This window comes from Pleurodeles waltl, chromosome 5 (genome assembly GCF_031143425.1).
Source record: "Pleurodeles waltl isolate 20211129_DDA chromosome 5, aPleWal1.hap1.20221129, whole genome shotgun sequence".
NCBI lineage: Eukaryota > Metazoa > Chordata > Amphibia > Caudata > Salamandridae > Pleurodeles > Pleurodeles waltl.
In genome coordinates this window covers 1,008,784,380-1,008,810,225 of record NC_090444.1, presented here as the reverse complement: position 1 = coordinate 1,008,810,225, position 25,846 = coordinate 1,008,784,380, and the positions used below count along the sequence as shown (strand labels likewise).

At 45.6% G+C, this 25,846-nt stretch overlaps 1 protein-coding gene across 4 annotated transcripts in view; it reads right to left on the bottom strand.

Annotated features, from left to right (window-relative positions):
* Nucleotides 1-25,846, bottom strand: part of SLC18B1 (solute carrier family 18 member B1) — a 615,369-nt gene that overhangs the window by 143,157 nt on the left and 446,366 nt on the right. The gene's annotated exons all lie outside the window — the stretch shown is intronic.

Here is a 25,846-nt window from a genome sequence, read left to right as displayed (position 1 = left end):
AGGCCAGCAAACTGGGAAGACAAATGTTTGGTACCCCAAATATTGCAGATTTAAATTTTAATACTCCGCTCTCTTGGTCACCCCCATGCTGTCATACTTCCCAGCATCAAATAAATAATGCTTGAGGGAACTGTTACTTTTGCCCCCTCTGCCCTCCTCCCACCTTAAGGTGCGAGGAGGGTAGCGGAAGATAAAGTAGCCTGTCCATACAGCATCATGTATTTCACACTGCTAATTGTGCCTGATGGTGGAGCAGGGAGAAGCTGTGTAGTGGGCACTAATGCAGAAAGCAGGTGTCAGTAGTGAGGGGAGAGAAGGAAGAGGACTAGTGGGGAGAAGAGAAAGTGGAGGGGCAGGAGGATGGAGAGAAAGTTATCATTTAGGATTGCTGCCTGTGCCAGGGGTGAACAAAGGATAAGTGCCAAGGAGGAAGGGACCAGGAGACTGCCAAAAGTGGGCAGGGCATCACCACACCTCCTTATTACTGGTCTCCTGCAAACTTTTGATTATAGCTCTGTGTTTACAGGAAGAGGGTGCTGCATATTCAAGAAGTCATGCAGCAGCAATAAAGTAAGCCTCCGTTAAGTCCCTCAGTGCCGTGGATGACCTGGTCCCACTAGACCAGGGAGTTTTTTTTTGTTGAAAGTGACATGAGGGAAGTGGCCCCTTAGGCCCTGGGGAGGCATTTTTTTTATAAGGCCATTTCTGCCCCCCAAGTGGGACAGAAGCCACTAGGCACCAGGGATAAATAAAAAATAATAATAATAAAAAAAAAAATCATTATACAAGTAGGGAGCAAGGGTCGCTCCCCTGGGGGGCAAGCCATTTTAAAGCCATTTCTGCCCCCCTTGGGAGCAGATCGGCCTATTTTTGTAAGGCCAATATGCCCCCAAAGGGGGCTGAAACCACTAGACACCCGAAATTTTCTTTTTAGCACCAATTTCACAAAAGGGGAGCGACCCCTTAGGCAAGGGTCGCTCCCCTTGGGGAGCATTTTGTTAAGGCCTTTTCATCAGCCTACTTTTATTAGGCCATCGTGCCCCTAAAGGGGGCAGAAACCACCTATTTAATGGAAAGGGAGCGGCCCCTTGGGCAAGGGCCATTCCTCATGGGGACAAATCATTTTACGCCATTTCTGCCCCCCCTTGGGGGCAGATCGACCTATTCTTATTAGGCCCATCTGCCCAGAAGGGGGGCAGAAACCACTTAGGCACCAGGGATTGGTGTGTGTGTTTTATTTGTGGGGGCAGCCCCTTGGGAAAGGGTCGCTTCCCATGTGGGCACATTACTGTTTGCCATTTCTGCTTCCCTTGGGGGTAGATGGGCCTATTTTTATAAGGTCCATCTGCCCCCAAGGGGGGGCAGAAAGCCCACTAGATACCAGGGAAGATTTTATTTGTTTGTTTAAAAGAGGGTGGCGGTATGGCCATACCCCCCCCACAAATAAACGGGGGCACAGTTGTTCTGCCAACTGAAGAGGTAACAGTCTTTTAGCTCCCCCCCACACACACACTAAAAGATCTTAACGGCAAGCAAGAGGACATTTGATTATTTTGGATTTTGATTTTACATTTGGGCCATGAGAGCTTGGCTAATTCTCAAAATCGTCCGACTTTAAATGGTGAGGGCTGCACCTTTTGGACTGTGGGATGCTGCCATCTAGAAAAATCTACGAAATCTAAACACATCTGGAAACTAAACATCTGGGTGAGTCCACAGCGATGTGCTTCACATGTACTCTGCACAATTTTCTTAACCAAAATGCCCTGCAAACCTCCAACTTAGCTTGAAATCACAACTTTTCCCATTATTTTTGTTATGGAACCTTCCGGAATCTGCAGGAATCCACAAAATTCCTATCACCCAGCATGGTCGCATCTACACCAATATAAATTCTGCCCCACTTGTCAGCCTAAGAACGTTTTTTTTTCCAAAAAGCCCTTCTGGACCCGCTTTGGTTCCCCCTCAATTTCGTCAAGTTTTTGGCTCTTCCCTGTCACAGGCACTTGGCAAACCTACACAAGTGAGGTATCATTTTTATCAGGAGACTAAGGGGAACGTTGAGAGTTAGGAAATGTGTGCCAGTGTGGTGACCCCACATAGAAATGTGGGGAAATTGTGATTTTTTAACTAAATTTGAAGTTTGCTGAGGATTCTGGGTAAGAAAACACTGGGGGATCCATGCAAGTCACACCTCCCTTGACTCCCTCAGGTGTCTAATTTTCAGAAATGTGTGGGTTTGGTAGGTTTACCTAGATGGCTGCTGAGCCCAGGACCAAAAACGTAGGTGCCCCCCCAGCACAAACAGGTAGTTTTGTAATTGATAATTTTGATGTGTCCACGTAGTGTTATGGGGCATTTCCTGTTGCGGGCACTAGGCCTAACAACACATGTGAGGTACCATTTTAACGGGAGATGTGGGGGACTGCTGGGTAGAAGGAAGTTTGTGGCTCCCCTCAGATTCCACAACTTTGCAGCACCGAAATGTGAGGAAAAAGTGTTTTTTTGCCACATTTTGAGGTTTGCAAAGGATTCTGGCTAACAGAACCTGGTGAGAGCACCACAAATTACCACATCCTGGGTTTCCCTAGGTTTCTAGTTTTCAGAAATGTTCAGGTTTGCTAGGTTTCGATAGGTGCCGGCTGAGCTAGAGACCAAAATCCACATCTAAGCACTTTCGAAAAACACGCCAGATTTCAATGTAAAAATGTGATGTGTCCATATTTCTTTTTGGGGAGTTTCCTCTCGCAGGTATTAGGCCCACCCACATAAGTGAGGTGCCATGTTTATCAGGAGAGTCTTGGGGGAACACAAAATAGAATAACAAGTGTTATTGCCCCTTGTCTTACTCTACATTTTGTCCTTCCAAATGTAAAGTAGTGTGTAAGAAAGAAGTGTATTTGAGAAATGCCCTGTAATTCACCTGCTAGTATGGGGGGCCCTGAATTCGGAGAAGTACAAATAACCACTGCTTCCCAACACCTTGTCTTGTGCGCATTTTGGAAATACAAAGGTTTCCTTGATACCTATTTTTCACTCTTTATATTTTACCAAATGAATTGCTATATACCCAGGATACAATGAAAACCCATTGAAAGGTGCAGCTCATTTATTGGCTCTGGGCACCTAGGGTTCTTGATGAAGCTACAAGACCTATATATCCCCGCAATCAGAAGACTCCAGCAAATGTTACGGTATATTGCTTTAAAAAATTAAACAAATCTGCCATATCACAAAAGAGTTACAAAAGAAAATGTCGGCAGAAATGTCAGCTCAATTTCATTTTTTTTTTATTTCAGCTGTTATGTTCTGTAGGAGAACCTTGAAGGATCTACCTAAATGACCCCTTGCTGAAGTCAGAATTGTATCTACATTTCAGAGATGTTTAGCTGTCCGGGGTCCACCATTGGTTTCACACCCATTTCTGTCACTAACTGGAAGGAGGCTGAAAGCACACAAAGTACATGTTACTTACCTTCAGTAACGATATATCTGGTAGAGACATATTCTAGTTGCAGATTCCTTACCTTTGAATTTTCCCAGGCGTCAGACCGAAACCGGAGATTTTACTTTGAGCAGTACCTCTGCACGCCGTCAGGTGGCGTCGGTCAACTCCGCGGGCATCGCTAGCCTATTGATTTCTGAAGGTGCACATTTTTCAGACTGTATCTGATGCTGCGTTTGGAATGTATTTTTGTGCCAAAGTTTGAAACACGATTCCTCATTACAAGCCAAGTAGTATCTAAAGCAGAAACATGGCAGAATGTAAAAAAAAAAAGGTGTGCCTGCAATTTATTCATGTTATGAGGGCCATTTCTACCAAAAATGCCCCATCATAGATGTGAGTAGATAACCTATGCCCTATTACTGGTGACATGGCATAGTACGCACTTGTGAGACAGTTGCAGTTTCAGACTTTACATTGGGAAGGTGCTACAATGAAAATATGATCATGAGTAACTGCACCAAAAGGACTGTAACATGCGTACAATGGCATCATTACTTTTCTGAAAAGCGTTTGAGGTATGTTTCAATAACAAAAATCAGTTAATTTCATGTAGACAGTAGCAGATAGCCATGAAGCCTCTGTCCTTCTCAAAGTTGGATGTGAGCCAGTCTGTGTCAACCAACATGAGTTTTATGCAAGAATATATTGATTGAAACAGACAGGAATGTGTACAAATTGGTGACAGAGTTACGCATAGCCCAAATGACAAGTAAGTGTCCTTAGTTATGTCCAGTTGACCAAACAATGATGGTGAGCAAAGTGATACTTAAAATAACAATTGCAGTTTGAAGATTCCATCAATATATGTTGGTGTATCCCATCTTCAAGAGTCAATATCTGGCCCAAAACATGTCTCTTTTGGATATGTTGAAACATGTTTGTTCTGTACTGCAGTGGTTTAGGACTGCGCCTGTCAACTACTTTGTTACTTAGAAAGTTCTACCACAAGAAGCCAAATTGAAAATGCTGCAGAAATACGATAATAGTTGGACAGCTGGTATTATAGAATCAACCTTTTTCCAAAAAATAGTTTCAACATTTTACAACCTAATATTGACTGCCATAACTAGGGAAAATTAACTGGGGGATAAGCTGAGTCAGTTACTGTGAGGTATGAAAGCAATGCACCTGGTTTAGGACAGGGCTACTTTGCCACTCATCATATTTGTGTGCCTATGTTGAGCCTAAGTCCTGGTAAGGGTATTGTTGGTCAGACAGTACCCCTTCTTCCTGCGGAAGGCTCTTTGCTTTATGGCTGCTGTGAGAAACTGGGTGGTTGTTTGAGTAGGGTGATAACTCTGCTCCAGCAACAGCTACAATCCTTTTGAGGGTGAACCCCAAAAGTCAATAAATTAACCTTTGTTTAACCCTCTGATAGCTTGGTACAAATGTAGTCAGGCTTAACTTAGAGGCAATGTGTAAAGTATATATGCAGCACACGGCAACAGTAATAAAGTAAAACCACAACACAAAACACGTCCCACAACAATTTAAAAAGACAGAGTAAATTACAAGTAATTATTTGAAACTAAAACCAGAAAAACCCAATCAGTAGACCCAGAATTATGAACTCCTAAAGATTAAGGTAAAATCTAACACCTAAAACATAATGCAACCATGGACATCTTGATGCACACAACCAGGCTGAAAAATACAGCTGACCGTGATGGAGCGCGGGTCAGACACAAGTGGATTGGGCACGGTCGGTGCTTAATTTCAGACTTAGAAGACATTTCGTGGAAAAATGTCTGAGAAGGTAAAGTTAAGTGGGGGAAGGCAGCAAGTGGTGTCCAAGGAGGAGTTTTCGTAGTCGTCAGCCATGCTAAAAGTCGCAGTGAAGATTTCTCCATTAAGACTTAGCCTCTTTGCTGGAAGGTTGAGAATATCCATTGAGACGGAGCTGCAACTGTAGTTGATGAGGGCTTTATGAGGCCGGATCTTCCCTCTGCAGAGGACTTCTGAACAGGATTTGTTCTGTGAAAAAGAACATGGCGGAGCAGCGGCAAAGTAGAGCCGACCAGCGATGTATCTTGGGAAGATTGGCAAGCAGGTAGGCCCTATTTTCTTCTTGGTTCTCAAAGCACTTTTTAGCCAAACAGGTTTTGGAGTTTGGCTCTCTGGGCACCTTTAGCACAACTTGTAAGGGGCAAGGACTGGAGAAGCACCATCTGAAGGGTTAGGGCTCATTCAGAATGGGTCCAGGTGCGAGTTCAATATGGATGGAGCCTTTTCTGTCCCTACGGCTCTGATATAGAGGACAGTCAAAAAGCCCTTGGAATCACTCTGGTGGTCCTGTTTTCAAGTACTCTAACAGGGCTCGAACTACACAGCAGGCCTCAGAGTTCAAGGCAGGCTTCAGGCAGCAAAGCAGTCCCCCCAGGTGCAGCACACAGTCTTCTGTAGTACACAGCAGCAGACGGTCCTTTGGGAGTCCTTCTACAGGTACTGATATGTGAACTGAAGAGTGGGTCAGAGGGTCCTATTTTTATACCTGATGCCTTCCTTGAGGTATGTTTATACAGAATCCCTTTCAAGTCTTGTCTGACTGCAGGCACAGTGTACAGCCTGACTGGAGGCACAGTGAGCTGGTGTGAAGTCCTTTGTTTAGCAGCAGGGCACAGCCTATTGACTTGTAAGTAGGGCTGCACCCAGTCAAACCTTCCTCATTCTGCCAGTCATGCCCCATACAGGAACACCTATTCCCTCTATTTTGTGGCTGTCTGGGAGGAATATAAAAAATCCAACTGCTAACCACACCCAGTCATGTGATCCAGGAACAGGCTGCAGGCACAAAATAGGTAGGGGAGGAAAATGTCAGCCTTCTAACAGTGGCATTTTCAAAACTGACTTAAAATCCGACTTTTCCACCAAAGTGGATTTTAGATTACAGTTTCTTAGACACCCAAAATTAAATTCCAACCTGCTCCCAATCAAAAGTTAGCACTTATTAAGTGTAATAAGGCCACCCAATCTTATCCTATGGGAGTGAGAGGTCTCACAGCTGTGTAAAACAAATTTAGTAGTTTTGCACTACCAGGAATTTAAAGGTACATGTCCAAACATTTAATTAAAAAGCACACCTCTCTCTCGGCTACATAGGGCTTACCTAAGGGGTGACTTTTTTGTAATAAAAGGGAAGTTTGCAAGACTTGGAAGGAGAGTCATTTTGTTAAGTCTTACTGGCAGTTGAAAAGCGTATACATGCTGCAATGGCAGACCGGCCTGGGCCGAATTCGTGGAGTTCTGCAATGCAAAAAAACTCCACCATCTTACGGGGAGATCCACAAGTGCCATAGTTTGGGCGAGTTGCGCTCTTCGCACTGATTTTCAGTGCCAGGAGTTACTCCCGTTCTGTAAAAGCAGCGTGAACGGCACCACAAAGAGCACCAGAAGGCGCTTACTTATTTCTGCTGCTCAAGCAGATTTTCTACTTGAGTGGCAGCTTCTTCAACATGAGTGGCAGGTTTCTCAACATGAGCGATAGCAACCACCCATGTTCAGAAATCTCACTCGCCAACATGGCAATTTCTCTTGCTCGCCAACTTAAAGTTGCCAAGCTGTGTCAGAGAGAAAACTCTGCATCAATTTGCTGTGTTTTTCAGAACTCCGCGCAGTGGGCAAAACTCTGCAAACTCATCTGGCGGAGTGGATTTCTTCACCCAACCCTAGTTTTAAAGGGCCGCTTAGATATGTGGCATAAAGATGCTGTGGGCCCTCTAGTAGGATTTAATTTACCAACCCTGGGTTTATGGCATACCTTTCTACTCTCTAATAAGTAAATTAAATATGTCAGGTGTAAGTCAGTTTTACCATGTTTTAGGGAGTGAGTACAAGTAATTTTCTAAAGCCAGCTAAAACAATTTCGGAAAAATAGGAAGGTGAACACAAAACGTTTGCGGGAAGACCACCCTAAGACATACATGACTAGCAAATACAGAGCTTCATTAAAAGGATATGGATTAATCAGACCTTCCATGTTATCACAGTCTGGTTTGCCAAATTTTGTGACCTAAAAATACATTGCTGCCCAAAAAAGCAAAAATGTAGGAATTATTGCAACAGGCATTCATTAAATATGCCTGTTACAAAAATACCTTGGCCCAGATGAAAGGCCAGCAAACTGGGAAGACAAATGTTTGGTACCCCAAATATTGCAGATTTAAATTTTAATACTCCGCTCTCTCGGTCACCCCCATGCTGTCATACTTCCCAGCATCAAATAAATAATGCTTGAGGGAACTGTTACTTTTGCCCCCTCTGCCCTCCTCCCACCTTAAGGTGCGAGGAGGGTAGCGGAAGATAAAGTAGCCTGTCCATACAGCATCATGTATTTCACACTGCTAATTGTGCCTGATGGTGGAGCAGGGAGAAGCTGTGTAGTGGGCACTAATGCAGAAAGCAGGTGTCAGTAGTGAGGGGAGAGAAGGAAGAGGACTAGTGGGGAGAAGAGAAAGTGGAGGGGCAGGAGGATGGAGAGAAAGTTATCATTTAGGATTGCTGCCTGTGCCAGGGGTGAACAAAGGATAAGTGCCAAGGAGGAAGGGACCAGGAGACTGCCAAAAGTGGGCAGGGCATCACCACACCTCCTTATTACTGGTCTCCTGCAAACTTTTGATTATAGCTCTGTGTTTACAGGACGAGGGTGCTGCATATTCAAGAAGTCATGCAGCAGCAATAAAGTAAGCCTCCGTTAAGTCCCTCAGTGCCGTGGATGACCTGGTCCCACTAGACCAGGGAGTTTTTTTTGTTGAAAGTGACATGAGGGAAGTGGCCCCTTAGGCCCTGGGGAGGCATTTTTTTTATAAGGCCATTTCTGCCCCCCAAGTGGGACAGAAGCCACTAGGCACCAGGGATAAATAAAAAATAATAATAATAAAAAAAAAAATCATTATACAAGTAGGGAGCAAGGGTCGCTCCCCTGGGGGGCAAGCCATTTTAAAGCCATTTCTGCCCCCCTTGGGAGCAGATCGGCCTATTTTTGTAAGGCCAATATGCCCCCAAAGGGGGTTGAAACCACTAGACACCCGAAATTTTCTTTTTAGCACCAATTTCACAAAAGGGGAGCGACCCCTTAGGCAAGGGTCGCTCCCCTTGGGGAGCATTTTGTTAAGGCCTTTTCATCAGCCTACTTTTATTAGGCCATCGTGCCCCTAAAGGGGGCAGAAACCACCTATTTAATGGAAAGGGAGCGGCCCCTTGGGCAAGGGCCATTCCTCATGGGGACAAATCATTTTACGCCATTTCTGCCGCCCTCTTGGGGGCAGATCGACCTATTCTTATTAGGCCCATCTGCCCAGAAGGGGGGCAGAAACCACTTAGGCACCAGGGATTGGTGTGTGTGTTTTATTTGTGGGGGCAGCCCCTTGGGAAAGGGTCGCTCCCCATGTGGGCACATTACTGTTTGCCATTTCTGCCTCCCTTGGGGGTAGATGGGCCTATTTTTATAAGGTCCATCTGCCCCCAAGGGGGCAGAAAGCCCACTAGATACCAGGGAAGATTTTATTTGTTTGTTTAAAAGAGGGTGGCGGTGTGGCCATACCCCCCCCACAAATAAACGGGGCACAGTTGTTCTGCCAACTGAAGAGGTAACAGTCTTTCAGCTCCCCCCCACACACACACTAAAAGATCTTAACGGCAAGCAAGAGGACATTTGATTATTTTGGGTTTTGATTTTACATTTGGACAATGAGAGCTTGGCTAATTCTCAAAATCGTCCCACTTTAAATGGTGAGGGCTGTACCTTTTGGACTTTGGGATGCTGCCATCTAGAAAAATCTATGAGACCTAAACACATCTGGAAACTAAACATCTGGGTGAGTCCACAGCGATGTGCTTCACATGTACTCTGCACAATTTTCTTAAGCAAAATGCCCTGCAAACCTCCAACTTAGCTTGAAATCACAACTTTTCCCATTATTTTTGTTATGGAACCTTCCGGAATCTGCAGGAATCCACAAAATTCCTATCACCCAGCATGGTCGCATCTACACCAATATAAATTCTGCCCCACTTGTCAGCCTAAGAACGTTTTTTTCTTCCAAAAAGCCCTTCTGGACCCGCTTTGGTTCCCCCTCAATTTCGTCAAGTTTTTGGCTCTTCCCTGTCACAGGCACTTGGCAAACCTACACAAGTGAGGTATCATTTTTATCAGGAGACTAAGGGGAACGTTGAGTGGTAGGAAATGTGTGCCATTGTGGTGATCCCACATAGAAATGTGGGGAATTGTGATTTTTTAGCTAAATTTGAAGTTTGCTGAGGATTCTGGGTAAGAAAACACTGGGGGATCCATGCAAGTCACACCTCCCTTGACTCCCTCAGGTGTCTAGTTTTCAGAAATGTGTGGGTTTGGTAGGTTTACCTAGATGGCTGCTGAGCCCAGGACCAAAAACGTAGGTGCCCCCCCAGCAAAAACAGGTAGTTTTGTAATTGATAATTTTGATGTGTCCACGTAGTGTTATGGGGCATTTCATGTTGCGGGCACTAGGCCTACCCACACATGTGAGGTACCATTTTAACAGGAGATGTGGGGGAGTGCTGGGTAGAAGGAAGTTTGTGGCTCCCCTCAGATTCCACAACTTTGCAGCGCCGAAATGTGAGGAAAAAGTGTTTTTTTGCCACATTTTGAGGTTTGCAAAGGATTCTGGCTAACAGAACCTGGTGAGAGCACCACAAATTACCACATCCTGGGTTTCCCTAGGTTTCTAGTTTTCAGAAATGTTCAGGTTTGCTAGGTTTCGATAGGTGCCGGCTGAGCTAGAGAACAAAATCCACATCTAAGCACTTTCGAAAAACACGCCAGATTTCAATGTAAAAATGGGATGTGTCCATATTTCTTTTTGGGGAGTTTCCTCTCGCAGGTATTAGGCCCACCCACATAAGTGAGGTGCCATGTTTATCGGGAGAGTCTTGGGGGAACACAAAATAGAATAACAAGTGTTATTGCCCCTTGTCTTACTCTACATTTTGTCCTTCCAAATGTAAAGTAGTGTGTAAGAAAGAAGTGTATTTGAGAAATGCCCTGTAATTCACCTGCTAGTATGGGGGGCCCTGAATTCGGAGAAGTACAAATAACCACTGCTTCCCAACACCTTGTCTTGTGCGCATTTTGGAAATACAAAGGTTTCCTTGATACCTATTTTTCACTCTTTATATTTTACCAAATGAATTGCTATATACCCAGGATACAATGAAAACCCATTGAAAGGTGCAGCTCATTTATTGGCTCTGGGCACCTAGGGTTCTTGATGAAGCTACAAGACCTACATATCCCCGCAATCAGAAGACTCCAGCAAATGTTACGGTATATTGCTTTAAAAAATTAAACAAATCTGCCATATCACAAAAGAGTTACAGAAGAAAATGTCGGCAGAAATGTCAGCTCAATTTCATTTTTTTTTTATTTCAGCTGTTATTTTCTGTAGGAGAACCTTGAAGGATCTACCTAAATGACCCCTTGCTGAAGTCAGAATTGTATCTACATTTCAGAGATGTTTAGCTGTCCAGGATCCACCATTGGTTTCACACCCATTTCTGTCACTAACTGAAAGGAGGCTGAAAGCACACAAAGTACATGTTACTTACCTTCAGTAACATTATATCTCTTAGAGAGATATATTCTAGTTGCAGATTCCTTACCTTTTAATTTTCCCAGGCGTCAGACTGGAGCCGGAGATTTTACTTTGAGCAGTACCTCTGCACGCCATCAGGTGGCGTCGGTCAACTCCGCGGGCGTCGCTAGCCTATTGATTTCTGAAGGTGTACATTTTTCAGACTGTATCTGATGCTGCGTTTGGAATGTATTTTTGTGCCAAAGTTTGAAACAAGATGCCTCATTACAAGCCAAGTAGTATCTAAAGCAGAAACATGGCAGAATGAGAAAAAGGTGTGCCTGCAATTTATTCATATTATGAGGGCCATTTCTACCAAAAATGCCCCATCATAGATGTGAGTAGATAACCTATGCCCTATTACTGGTGACATGGCATAGTACGCACTTGTGAGACAGTTGCAGTTTCAGACTTTACATTGGTAAGGTGCTACAATGAAAATATGATCATGAGCAACTGCACCAAAAGGACTGTAAACATGCGTACAATGGCATCATTACTTTTCTAAAAAGTGTTTGAGGTATGTTTCAATAACAAAAATCAGTTAATTTCATGTAGACAGTAGCAGATAGCCATGAAGCCTCTGTCAATCTCAAAGTTGGATGTGAGCCAGTCTGTGTCAACCAACATGAGTTTTATGCAAGAATATATTGATTGAAACAGAAAGGAATGTGTACAAATGGGTGACTGAGTTACGCATAGCCCAAATGACAAGTAAGTGTCCTTAGTTATGTCCAGTTGACCAAACAATGATGGTGAGCAAAGTGATACTTAAAATAACAATTGCAGTTTGAAGATTCCATCAATATATGTTGGTGTATCCCATCTTCATGAGTCAATATCTGGCCCAAAACATGTCTCTTTTGGATATGTTGAAACATGTTTGCTCTGTACTGCAGTGGTTTAGGACTGCGCCTGTCAACTACTTTGTTACTTAGAAAGTTCTACCACAAGAAGCCAAATTGAAAATGCTGCAGAAATACGATAATAGTTGGACAGCTGGTATTATAGAATCAACCTTTTTCCAAAAAATAGTTTCAACATTTTACAACCTAATATTGACTGCCATAACTAGGGAAAATTAACTGGGGGATAAGCTGAGTCAGTTACTGTGAGGTATGAAAGCAATGCACCTGGTTTAGGACAGGGCTACTTTGCCACTCATCATATTTGTGTGCCTATGTTGAGCCTGAGTCATGGTAAGGGTATTGTTGGTCAGACAGTACCCCTTCTTCCTGCGGGAGGCTCTTTGCTTTATGGCTGCTGTGAGAAACTGGGTGGTTGTTTGAGTAGGGTGATAACTCTGCTCCAGCAACAGCTACAATCCTTTTGAGGGTGAACCCCAAAAGTCAATAAATTAACCTTTGTTTAACCCTCTGATAGCTTGGTACAAATGTAGTCAGGCTTAACTTAGAGGCAATGTGTAAAGTATATATGCAGCACACGGCAACAGTAATAAAGTAAAACCACAACACAAAACACGTCCCACAACAATTTAAAAAGACAGAGTAAATTACAAGTAATTATTTGAAACTAAAACCAGAAAAACCCAATCAGTAGACCCAGAATTATGAACTCCTAAAGATTAAGGTAAAATCTAACACCTAAAACATCATGCAACCATGGACATCTTGATGCACACAACCAGCCTGAAAAATACAGCTGACCGTGATGGAGCGCGGGTCAGACACAAGTGGATTGGGCACGGTCGGTGCTTAATTTCAGACTTAGAAGACATTTCGTGGAAAAATGTCTGAGAAGGTAAAGTTAAGTGGGGGAAGGCAGCAAGTGGTGTCCAAGGAGGAGTTTTCGTAGTCGTCAGCCATGCTAAAAGTCGCAGTGAAGATTTCTACATTAAGACTTAGCCTCTTTGCTGGAAGGTTGAGAATATACACCGAGATGGAGCTGCAACTGTAGTTGATGAGGGCTTTATGAGGCCGGATCTTCCCTCTGCAGAGGACTCCTGAACAGGATTTGTTCTGTGAAAAAGAACATGGCGGAGCAGCGGCAAAGTAGAGCCGACCAGCGATGTATCTTGGGAAGATTGGCAAGCAGGTAGGCCCTATTTTCTTCTTGGTTCTCAGAGCACTTTTTAGCCAAACAGGTTTTGGAGTTTGGCTCTCTGGGCACCTTTAGCACAACTTGTAAGGGGCAAGGACTGGAGAGGCACCATCTGAAGGGTTAGAGCTCATTCAGAATGGGTCCAGGTGCGAGTTCAATATGGATGGAGCCTTTTCTGTCCCTATGGCTCTGATATAGAGGCCAGTCAAAAAGCCCTTGGAATCACTCTGGTGGTCCTGTTTTCAAGTACTCTAACAGGGCTCGTACTACACAGCAGACCTCAGAGTTCAAGGCAGGCTTCAGGCAGCAAAGCAGTCCCCCGAGGTGCAGCACACAGTCTTCTGTAGTACACAGCAGCAGACGGTCCTTTGGGAGTCCTTCTACAGGTACTGATATGTGAACTGAAGAGTGGGTCAGAGGGTCCTATTTTTATACCTGATGCCTTCCTTGAGGTATGTTTATACAGAATCCCTTTCAAGTCTTGTCTGACTGCAGGCACAGTGTACAGCCTGACTGGAGGCACAGTGAGCTGGTGTGAAGTCCTTTGTTTAGCAGCAGGGCACAGCCTATTGACTTGTAAGTAGGGCTGCACCCAGTCCCACCTTCCTCATTCTGCCAGTCATGCCCCATACAGGGACACCTATTCCCTCTATTTTGTGGCTGTCTGGGAGGAATATACAAAATCCAACTGCTAACCACACCCAGTCATGTGACCAAGGAACAGGCTGCAGGCACAAAATAGGTAGGGGAGGAAAATGTCAGCCTTCTAACAGTGGCATTTTCAAAACTGACTTAAAATCCGACTTTTCCACCAAAGTGGATTTTAGATTACAGTTTCTTAGACACCCAAAATTAAATTCCAACCTGCTCCCAATCAAAAGTTAGCACTTATTAAGTGTAATAAGGCCACCCAATCTTATCCTATGGGAGTGGGAGGTCTCACAGCTGTGTAAAACAAATGTAGTAGTTTTGCACTACCAGGACTTTCAATATTTAAAGGTACATGTCCAAACATTTAATTAAAATGCACCCCTCTCTCTCGGCTACATAGGGCTTACCTAAGGGGTGACTTTTTTGTAATAAAAGGGAAGTTTGCAAGACTTGGAAGGAGAGTCATATTGTTAAGTCTTACTGGCAGTTGAAAAGTGTATACATGCTGCAATGGCAGACCGGCCTGGGCCGAATTCGTGGAGTTCTGCTATGCAAAAAAACTCCACCATCTTACGGGGAGATCCACAAGTGCCATAGTTTGGGCGAGTTGCGCTCTTCGCACTGATTTTCAGTGCCAGGAGTTACTCCCGTTCTGTAAAAGCAGCGTGAACGGCACCACTAGGAGCACCAGAAGGCGCTTACTTATTTCTGCTGCTCAAGCAGATTTTCTACTTGAGTGGCAGCTTCTTCAACATGAGTGGCAGGTTTCTCAACATGAGCGATAGCAACCACCCATGTTCAGAAATCTCGCTCGCCAACATGGCAATTTCTCTTGCTCGCCAACTTAAGGTTGCCAAGCTGTGTCAGAGAGAAAACTCTGCATCAATTTGCTGCGTTTTTCAGAACTCCGCGCAGAGTGGGCAAAACTCTGCAAACTCATCTGGCGGAGTGGATTTCTCCACCCAACCCTAGTTTTAAAGGGCCGCTTAGATATGTGGCATAAAGATGCTGTAGGCCCTCTAGTAGCATTTAATTTACGAACCCTGGGTATATGGCATACCACCTTTCTACTCTCTAATAAGTAAATTAAATATGTCAGGTGTAAGTCAGTTTTACCATGTTTTAGGGAGTGAGTACAAGTAATTTTCTAAAGCCAGCTAAAACAATTTCTGAAAAATAGGAAGGTGAACACAAAACGTTTGCGGGAAGACCACCCTAAGACATACATGCCTAGCAAATACAGAGCTTCATTAAAAGGATATGGATTAATCAGACCTTCCATGATATCACAGTCTGGTTTGCCAAATTTTGTGACCTAAAAATAAATTGCTGCCCAAAAAAGCAAAAATGTAGGAATTATTGCAACAGGCATTCATTAAATATGCTTGTTACAAAAATACCTTGGCCCAGATGAAAGGCCAGCAAACTGGGAAGACAAATGTTTGGTACCACAAGTATTGCAGATTTAAATTTTAATACTCCGCTCTCTCGGTCACCCCCATGCTGTCATACTTCCCAGCATCAAGTAAATAATGCTTGAGGGAACTGTTACTTTTGCCCCCTCTGCCCTCCTCCCACCTTAAGGTGCGAGGATGGTAGAGGAAGATAAAGTAGCCTGTCCATACGGCATCATGTATTTCACACTGCTAATTGTGCCTGATGGTGGAGCAGTGAGAAGCTGTGTAGTGGGCACTGATGCAGAAAGCGGGTGTCAGTAGTGAGGGGAGAGAAGGAGGAGGAATAGTGGGGAGAAGAGAAAGTGGAGGGGCAGGAGGCTGGAGAGAAAGTTATCATTTAGGATTGCTGCCTGTGCCAGGGGTGAACAAAGGATAAGTGCCAAGGAGGAAGGGACCAGGAGACTGCCAAAAGTGGGCAGGGCATTACCATACCTCCTTATTACTGGTCTCCTGCAAACATTTGATTATAGCTCTGTGTTTACAGGACGAGGGTGCTGCATATTCAAGACGTCATGCAGCAGCAATAAAGTAAGCCTCCTTTAAGTCCCTCAGTGCCGTGGATGACCTGGTCCCACTAGACCAGGGAGTTTTTTTTTGTTGAAAGTGACATGAGGGAAGTGGCCCCTTAGGCCCTGGGGAGGCATTTTTTTTTTATAAGGCCATTTCTGCCCCCCAAGTGGGACAGAAGCCGTTAGGCACCAGGGATAAATAAAAAAAAATATTAATAAAAAAAAAAAACATTATACAAGTAGGGAGCAAGGGTCGCTCCCCTGGGGGGCAAGCCATTTTAAAGCCATTTCTGCCCCCCTCGGGAGCAGATCAGCCTATTTTTGTAAGGCCAATATGCCCCCAAAGGGGGGAGAAACCACTAGACACCAGGAATTTTCTTTTTAGCACCAATTTCACAAAAGGGGAGCAACCCCTTAGGCAAGGGTCGCTCCCCTTGGGGAGCATTTTGTTAAGGCCTTTTCATCAGCCAACTTTTATTAGGCCATCGTGCCCCTAAAGGGGGCAGAAACCACCTATTTAATGGAAAAGGAGCAGCCCCTTGGGCAAGGGCCATTCCTCATGGGGGCAAATCATTTTTCGCCATTTCTGCCCCCCCTTGGGGGCAGATCGACCTATTCTTATTAGGCCCATCTGCCCAGAAGGGGGGCAGAAACCACTTAGGCACCAGGGATTGGTGTGTGTGTTTTATTTGTGGGGCAGCCCCTTGGGAAAGGGTCGCTCCCCATGTGGGCACATTACTGTTTGCCATTTCTGCCTCCCTTGGGGGTAGATGGGCCTATTTTTATAAGGTCCATCTGCCCCCAAGGGGGGCAAAAAGCCCACTAGATACCAGGGAAGATTTTATTTGTTTGTTTAAAAGAGGGTGGCGGTATGACCAAATCCCCCCCCCACAAATAAACGGGGGCACAGTTGTTCTGCCAATTGAAGAGGTAACAGTCTTTTAGCTCCCCCCCACACACACACTAAAATATCTTAATGGCAAGCAAGAGGACATTTGATTATTTGGGGTTTTGACTTTACATTTGGGCCATGAGAGCTTGGCTAATTCTCAAAATCGTCCCACTTTAAATGGTGAGGGCTGCACCTTTTGGACTTAGTGGTGCTGCCATCTAGAAAAATCTACGAGACCTAAACACATCTGGAAACTAAACATCTGGGTGAGTCCACATGTACTCTGCACAATTTTCTTAACCAAAATGCCCCGCAAACCTCCAACTTAGCTTGAAATCACAACTTTTCCCATTATTTTTGTTATGGAACCTTCCGGAATCTGCAGGAATCCACAACATTCCTATCACCCAGCATGGTCGCATCTACACCAATATAAATTCTGCCCCACTTGTAAGCCTAAGAATGTTTTTTTTTCCAAAAAACCCTTCTGGACCCGCTTTGGTTCCCCCTCATTTTGGTCAAGTTTTTGGCTCTTCCCTGTCACAGGCACTTGGCAAACCTACACAAGTGGGGTATCATTTTTATCAGGAGACTAAGGGGAACGTTGAGTGGTAGGAAATGTGTGCCAGTGTGGTGATCCCACATAGAAATGTGGGGAAATTGTGATTTTTTTAGCTAAATTTGAAGTTTGCTGAGGATTCTGGGTAAGAAAACACTGGGGGATCCATGCAAGTCACACCTCCCTTGACTCCCTCAGGTGTCTAGTTTTCAGAAATGTGTGGGTTTGGTAGGTTTACCTAGATGGCTGCTGAGCCCAGGACCAAAAACGTAGGTGCCCCCCCAGCAAAAACAGGTAGTTTTGTAATTGATAATTTTGATGTGTCCACGTAGTGTTATGGGGCATTACCTGTTGCGGGCACTAGGCCTACCCACACATGTGAGGTACCATTTTAACGGGAGATGTGGGGGAGTGCTGGGTAGAAGGAAGTTTGTGGCTCCCCTCAGATTCCACAACTTTGCAGCGCCGAAATGTGAGGAAAAAGTGTTTTTTTGCCACATTTTGAGGTTTGCAAAGGATTCTGGCTAACAGAACCTGGTGAGAGCACCACAAATTACCACATCCTGGGTTTCCCTAGGTTTCTAGTTTTCAGAAATGTTCAGGTTTGCTAGGTTTCGATAGGTGCCGGCTGAGCTAGAGACCAAAATCCACATCTAAGCACTTTCCAAAAACACGTCAGATTTCAATGTAAAAATGTGATGTGTCCATATTTCTTTTTGGGGAGTTTCCTCTCGCAGGTATTAGGCACACCCACATAAGTGAGGTGCCATGTTTATCGGGAGAGTCTTGGGGGAACACAAAATAGAATAACAAATGTTATTGCCCCTTGTCTTACTCTACATTTTGTCCATCCAAATGTAAAGTAGTGTGTAAGAAAGAAGTGTATTTGAGAAATGCCCTGTAATTCACCTGCTAGTATGGGGGGCCCTGAATTCGGAGAAGTACAAATAACCACTGCTTCCCAACACCTTGTCTTGTGCGCATTTTGGAAATACAAAGGTTTCCTTGATACCTATTTTTCACTCTTTATATTTTACCAAATGAATTGCTATATACCCAGGATACAAGGAAAACCCATTGAAAGGTGCAGCTCATTTATTGGCTCTGGGCACCTAGGGTTCTTGATGAAGCTACAAGACCTATATATCCCCGCAATCAGAAGACTCCAGCAAATGTTACGGTATATTGCTTGAAAAAATTAAACAAATCTGCCATATCACAAAAGAGTTACAGAAGAAAATGTCGGCAGAAATGTCAGCTCAATTTCATTTTTTTTTTATTTCAGCTGTTATTTTCTGTAGGAGAACCTTGAAGGATCTACCTAAATGACCCCTTGCTGAAGTCAGAATTGTATCTACATTTCAGAGATGTTTAGCTGTCCAGGATCCACCATTGGTTTCACACCCATTTCTGTCACTAACTGGAAGGAGGCTGAAAGCACACAAAGTACATGTTACTTACCTTCAGTAACGATATATCTGGTAGAGACATATTCTAGTTTCAGATTCCTTACCTTTGAATTTTCTCAGGCGTCAGACTGGAGCCGGAGATTTTACTTTGAGCAGTACCTCTGCATGCCGTCGGGTGGCGTCGGTCAACTCCGCGGGCATCGCTAGCATTGTGTTCGCCGTGATGACATCGCAGTCATATATAGGCGCCACCCTGGCGCCCTGACGTCAGTTTCTTTTCATGACTTTCCATGCCAGTAGCGTGGAGCCATGAAGAACACAAAGTGGTGCGCCAGAACTAGGGCCCTTGAAGGGAAGTTCCTGTCCCTAGAAATCAGTTCGCAGTGCGGGGTGGATAGGCGGGTCGGTAAGAAATCTGCAACTGGAATATGTCTCTACCAGATATATCGTTACCAAAGGTAAGAAACTTTTACATCCGATAGAGACTTCGAGTTGCAGATTTCTTACCTTTGAATAGATACCCGAGCAATACCATCCCCGGTGGTGGGCTGTGAACCAAGATCACTTCAAGAACTCCTGCAGGACTGAACGGCCAAAGTAGCGGTCCCTTCAGACCCGATTGTCTAGGCAGTAGTGTTTGGTAAAAGTGTGCAGAGATGCCCATGTTGCTGCCTGACAGATGTCCAGGACTGGAATGCCCCTGCTAGCGCTGTGGTAGCAGCAGTAGCTCTGTTGGAGTGAGCTCGCAACCCTTCGGGAGGTTGCTTTTTAGCCAGAGCATAGCACATTTTGATGCATAAGACTACCCATTGTGAAATGGTCCTCTTCTGCACGCCTTCCCCTTCTTTGTGCCCACATATCCCACAAAGAGTTGATCGTCCACCCAGAAGTCTTTGGTATGATCAAGATAGAACGCCAACGCTCTATTTGGGTCCAGACAGTAGAGTCTCTCCTCTTCATGAGAGGGATGTGGGGGTGCATAAAAGGTGTGTAAAGTGATGGACTGTCCAACATGGAAGGGTGTCACTACTTTAGGTAGAAAAGAAGTCCTTGTGCTAAGTACCACTTTGTCAGGATGGATGGCCAGGAAAGGTGACTTCGATGATAGAGCCTGGAACACACTTACTCTGCGGGCAGAAGTAATGGCAACTAAAAAGACAGTTTTTATAGTTAAGAGCCGCAAAGGGCAGTTGTGAAGCGGCTCAAACTGGATACACATAAGCTATGTCAATACGAGTTTAAGATCTATTGGGGCATGATGAAAGGGATAGGAGGAAAGAGATGTGTGAGGCCTTTAAGAAACCTCCCAACTATAGGAGATTTAAATAAGGAAGGTTGATCTGGTAACCTCAAGAAAGCAGAGATAGTTGAAAGATATCCCTTAAGAGTGCCCAAGATGGAACCCTGCTGGGCAAAGGAAAGAATAACGAGAATGACTTGAGAAAGAGAAGCAGATAGAGGATCGACAGATTTGTTGATGCACCATGCCACAAATTTCTTCCAACAATAGGCGTATACAGTTTTGGTTGAGGGACGCCTGGCTGCCAAGATAAAGTCACAGACTTCAGGTGGCAAGTCAAAAGGCGTCAACTGTCGCCGCTCAATCCCCACACATAAAGCCTCAGAATTGACAGGTTCGGGTGGAGGACTTTCCCCGGCTGCTGCGACACAAGGTCCTCCCAAAGAGGCAGTCTGATCGGAGGACCTATGGCCATGGTCAACATCTTGGGATACCAGATTCTTCATGCCCAGTCCGAAGCCACCAGTATTACTTGGGCCAGGTCTTGCCTGATCTTTTTCAGAACTCTGGGCAGAAGCGATATAGACGGAAAGGCGTACCGAATGCCTGAATTCCACAACGTGCAAAACAGCTGACATTGCTCGTCCTCTGCGAAGGCGAACAAGTCTAAACAAGGGTCTCCCTACTGAAGGAAGAGACCTTGCGCCACCCCCGGATGGAGACGCAATTCGTTATCAACCATGCGTCGTTGGCTGAGTACGTCTGCTCTGGCATTCAAGGAGCCCGCCAGGTGTTGAACCATCAGGGAAATGTCCTGATGTTCCAGCCAAGTCCAGAGGCGAACACCCTCTTGACAAAGGGTCTACAACCCAACTCCGCCTTGTTTGTTGCAATACCATATGGCGGTGGTGTTGTCTGTGAACACCTGCATTGCTTTCTCCTTGGGAGAGGGAAGGAGTGCTTTCAATGCTAGTCGAATAAGATGATTGATATGGAGCCCGGTTTCAGCTGGAGACCAGCCTCTGATCTCCGCCTCTTCCATGTGGCGGTACCATCCCAGGAGTGACGCATCTGTCATGACTGAAAGATCTGGTTGGGGAAAGGAGAGGGATCTGCCCTTGACCCAATCCTGATTCGTTAACCACCACTGCAGGTCTCTCGCAGTTCCTTCCGAGGTCTGGACCTTGACGGAGAGATTCCCCTGATGCTGCGCCCACTGGAACTTCAGGTCCCACTGCAGAGCCTGCATATGCCATCTGACATTTTGAACCAGCAGGATGGAGGAGGCCATGAGGCCCAGCAGCCTCAGAGTCATTCTCACCGAAATCCAGGACAGAGGCTAAAACATCGGTAACATAGCCCGAATATCCTAAACTCGCTTTTCGGGAGGAAATGCTGGAAACTGCACTGTATCCAGAACAGCTCCGATAAAAGGGAGGGTCTGAGAAGGAGTCAGGTGTGACTTTCCCCTGTTTATAGTGAACCCCAGCAATGCAAAAGGTTCGCTGTAGTCTGTAGGTGGGAGACAACTGTCTGGGGCGAATTTGCGTTCAACAGCCAATCGTCAAGGTAGGGGAAGACTGGGACCCCTAACCTGTGCAGATGAGCTGCCACCACTACCATCACTTTCGTGAACACCCGCTGGCACTGGTAAGGCCAAAGGGGAGCACAGTAAACAAAGTGCTTGTGACCTACCACGAATCGTAGGTAACGTCTGTGGGCCGGCAAGACGGGAATGTGGAAGTGTGCGTCTTGCTAGTCCAACGGTACCATCCAGTCTCCGGGATTCAGGGCAGATAGGACCCGAGCCAATGTCAACATTTTGAACTTCTCCTCTTTGAGGAAGAGATTGAGGGACCGAAGATCTAATATAGGCCGAAGACCTTTGTCCTTTTTCGGCACCAGAAGATAGCAGGAAAAGCAACCATGACCTAATTCTGGCAACAAAACCCTTCCTATAGCCTCTTTGGCCAAAAGGGCTTGGACGTACTCGCGGAGAAGCACCATATGATCCTCCGATATTCGATTGTATGAAGGTGGCATGGCTGGAGGAGGTGTCTCGAAGGGGAGGGAGTAGCCCCTTCGGACAATTTGGAGGGCCCATCTGCCTGAGGTGATGGATTGCCATTGGGGCAGGTGATGGCGAATCCTGCTGCCAACTGGTTCCTTGTGTACCCACGGAATAGGAAGGTTTGGAGTCTGAGGAGGGGGTGGGGTGGATTGAATGACCCGCTGGCTCCCGGATCCCTGGGGGTGTGGGATCCTGCGTCCGCACAGGGGCTGTACAGCATACGTGGGTCGATAGCCAGGAGGGAAAGGACGCAGTTGTGTGCCCCTTCCGTAGCCACGAAATGGGCTAATGGGGGACTGCTGGGGTCTAGAAACGGGAGCAAAGCCAAGGGACTTGGCCGTGGCTTGGGAATCCTTAAAGCGCTCAAGCGCCAAGTCCGCCTTGTCTCCAAAGAGATGTGTGCCATCAAAGGGCATGTCCATCAAAGATTGCTGGACATCATCTGAAAAGCCAGATAATCTCAGGAAGCCGTGGCGTCTCAATGCCGCCGTCGATGCAACTGCTCTGCCCAAAGAGTCGGTCGTATCCAGTCCACAACAAATCATGAACTTCGCTGCATCCTTCCCATCTGTTACGGCTTGGGAAAGATAGTCCAGGCCTCCTCCGGAACTCTAGGCAGAACTTGCGCGACCATATCCCAGAGAGTATGGGAATAGCGGCCCAAAAGGCATGCGGTGTTCACAGACCGTAGCACTAAACTGTTGGAAGAAAACAACTTCTTCCCCAAGCTGTCCAGTCTTTTTGATTCCCAATATGGGGGTGCGGCAGGGAATGGGCCAGATAAAGAAGAAGCCTGGATGACAAGGCTCTCATGGGGTGTTTGGTGAGGAATTTCGGGTCTGACGGCGCAGTCCGATGGCAGCGGGCAATTGTCCTATTCACAGGAGCCCCTGTGCTGGGTCTGGACCAAGTACCCAAAAGGACCTCGGTCAGTGCTTCATTAAAGGGAAGAAGGAGTTTGGAAGAGAAAGACCCCAGCTGAAGCACGTCGGTTAGGACATTAGGCCTAACCTCTACAGAAGGTAGCTTGAGGTCCAGGACCTCAGCCGTCCTTCTCACCACCATGGAAGGACACCAGGGGAGGTGTCTAGACTACTAGGATCACCCAAATCCTGCACTCAGTCCATATGGGAGCCAAGCTGGTATTCTAAAGGGTCCAGCATCCCCTCCATACTCTCCCCGTATCCATACCAACAAGAATAAGGGTCTGGGCCCAGGAAAGCCCATAGAGAATGGAATTGGTGTTGATCGATGTCGTTGCGGATCAGGATCGTCGGGTATGAGAATGGGATTGACGTCGGTTGTGGGCCCAACGGACATCGGGAGCGTCGACGTCTGACCCGACGCCGGGGAAAGTCACTGTGGCACGACCAGCATTGGGATGGATCTGCAATTGGATCCGGAGGGACACTCTGGAGCCATGGCTGAAGCCAGCGACTTTGAAGTAGAGGGGGCCCTCACTGACTCACCTGTGCCAGAGGGCCCCTAAGGTGGGTCGTACTGCCCAAAAATGAGGCGCATTCCCTCATAAAATTCTTTAAGCTGAGCAGGGGTGGCTCCGGCTCCCGGGATGTTGGGGAAGCACGAAGCCGACCCAGATGAAGGCTGCGATGACAGAGGCCTAGAGAGTCAACGCTCTTCCCACGTCACGTCGTCCGAGTGACTGGGAGAAGTCAAAGAACGCTTATCCTTCTTCGACTTCTTCTTCTTGTGACCTGAATGTCCCGATGACTTTGAGGACGAGGAGTGGTCATGACTCCATGGCCGATCTGAACAAGACCGGGAGTGTCTCGGAGTCGAGTGTCGGGAAGCTATGAGCTTCAGGGACCACTCCCTCAAAGCTTTTGGTTTCATGGCCAGTCACTCAGAGCACGACTTCGGGTAGTGATCACGCTCCAGGCACCAAAGACACACGAGGTGTGGAGACGTCACCGACATAGTTCGGTGACAGCAGTCACAGGGTTTGAACAGGGTCTTGCGGGACATCCTTCGACGCATCCACAAACTCAGCAAAACTTCGACAAAAGTGTCGACATAGTCAAAAAATGACTGAGGTAGCTCTTCTCCGGATCTGCGCGTAGGCTGGCGCGGAAAGAAAAGAACTGAAGTCAGCACACCGGGATGGCGCCTGTATACGACTGCGATGTCATCACGGTGAACATGACATCAGCGACGCTCACAGAGTCGACCAACACCACCTGACGGCGTGCAAAGGTAACTGCTCAAAGAAAAACCTCCGAATCCAGCCTGACGCCTGGGGATATTCAAAGGTAAGGAATCTGCAACTAGAAGTCTCTATCAGATATAGTAAAAATGGGGTATGTCCCATTAAAATGCCAAAATTGTGTTGAAAAATGTGCCTTTCTGGTTCAAGTCCTGAAAACTGGGAAGATGGTGATTTCAGCACTGCTTGTTGCTGCCATTTACAGGGGAAAAAAACACACGCATTCTTCTGCCGCCCTGTTTTCCCATTTTTCTGAAAAAACACATTTTAGCTGTATTTTGTTTATTTCTTGGTCTTCTCCAGTGGAACCCACAAACTCTGGGTAAATTTAGAATCCATAGGATGTTGGAAAAAAAGGACGCAAATTTGGCGTGTACAGCTTGTGTGACCAAAAAGTTATGAGGGCCTAGGCACGAACTACCCCAAATAGCCAAAAAAGGCTGGGTACAGGAGGAGGAAAAGGCCTGGCAGAGAAGGGGTTAACTGGCCCATCTTGACAGATGAAGATTATGCAAAAATCACTGGATTTGTACAAAAGTCCCAATTGTTTTTTTTTTTTTTGCATCTCGTAAAATCCTTGAGGGTCTGTCTGTAGCATGGTGTTGTGCTAGTTATTATTTTATTGATGTCCCTTCTCTTCCCACACAATGATTTTTGTTGATTGCAGGCGTTATAGCCCTCTCCATTTGTTCTCATTACTCAGACACTAATGTCCATATAGGAATCAGGGGATAAGTGAATCTCATTGAAGTGGGAAGAAATCTAGTGTGACAAAGGGACTATGTTGATAGCTTTTCTCCCATCCACTAGCTAAAATAGGTTTCAGGGAAAAGACCTTAGGAAGTAGTATGTGCACACAAGAATGTCTACCATGGACTACAACAGCAAACTGCTGAAGGACTGCCAGCATGCACAGCTTGTACCCATGCTCGGATGTATCCTCAAATTAACCCATTATCGGTAAGCCACACAAATGGAGCTTTCATTCATGAAAAAGGTAAGAGACTACGCTTTTGGGATATGGACAGCCAGTGGCAAACAGCCTCACAGTGACACAGGTCAAACATATTGTGCCTATGCAAAATTAATACACTGCTAACAGGACTTCTCACTGTATGACCTGGGTTGATGGGCCAGCAGCCAATCTCATTCACAATAAGTATAATTTAGAGCAGAAATAGAAAAGAAAAAAGATTAAGCACTTACTGATGATACACATGATTGTTCAATTTAACAGGGTGGGAACACGGTGAAAGCCAGAATAACTGACAGTGTACGATAGTATAGCATATGCGAGCCATGCAGACAACTGTCCTCTCTTTAATTTGATTAAATGTTTCTGATTTTGAGAGTGCAATGAAATAATCACACTCGTCAACCTCTCATAATGATTATTCTTAGAATTTTTCAAATATTTCAGTAAGTTTCCCCAATGAGTTCTTTGTTAGTACCACATACCACAAAAATGGCGTAGAGGTGGAAGAATCATTTCATTGTCAGTGTATGGGACACAGAAAGCATCTTGTTATATTTTATTCTATTCTTCTGCTTATCTTTTCGGGCTTTCATTGTACAAGCTGACCTTTTGTCCTCTGTATTTTTCTGCGTTTTTATCACTTCACAGTAGGGTCTCTGTGGATTACTTAGATTGCTGCCAC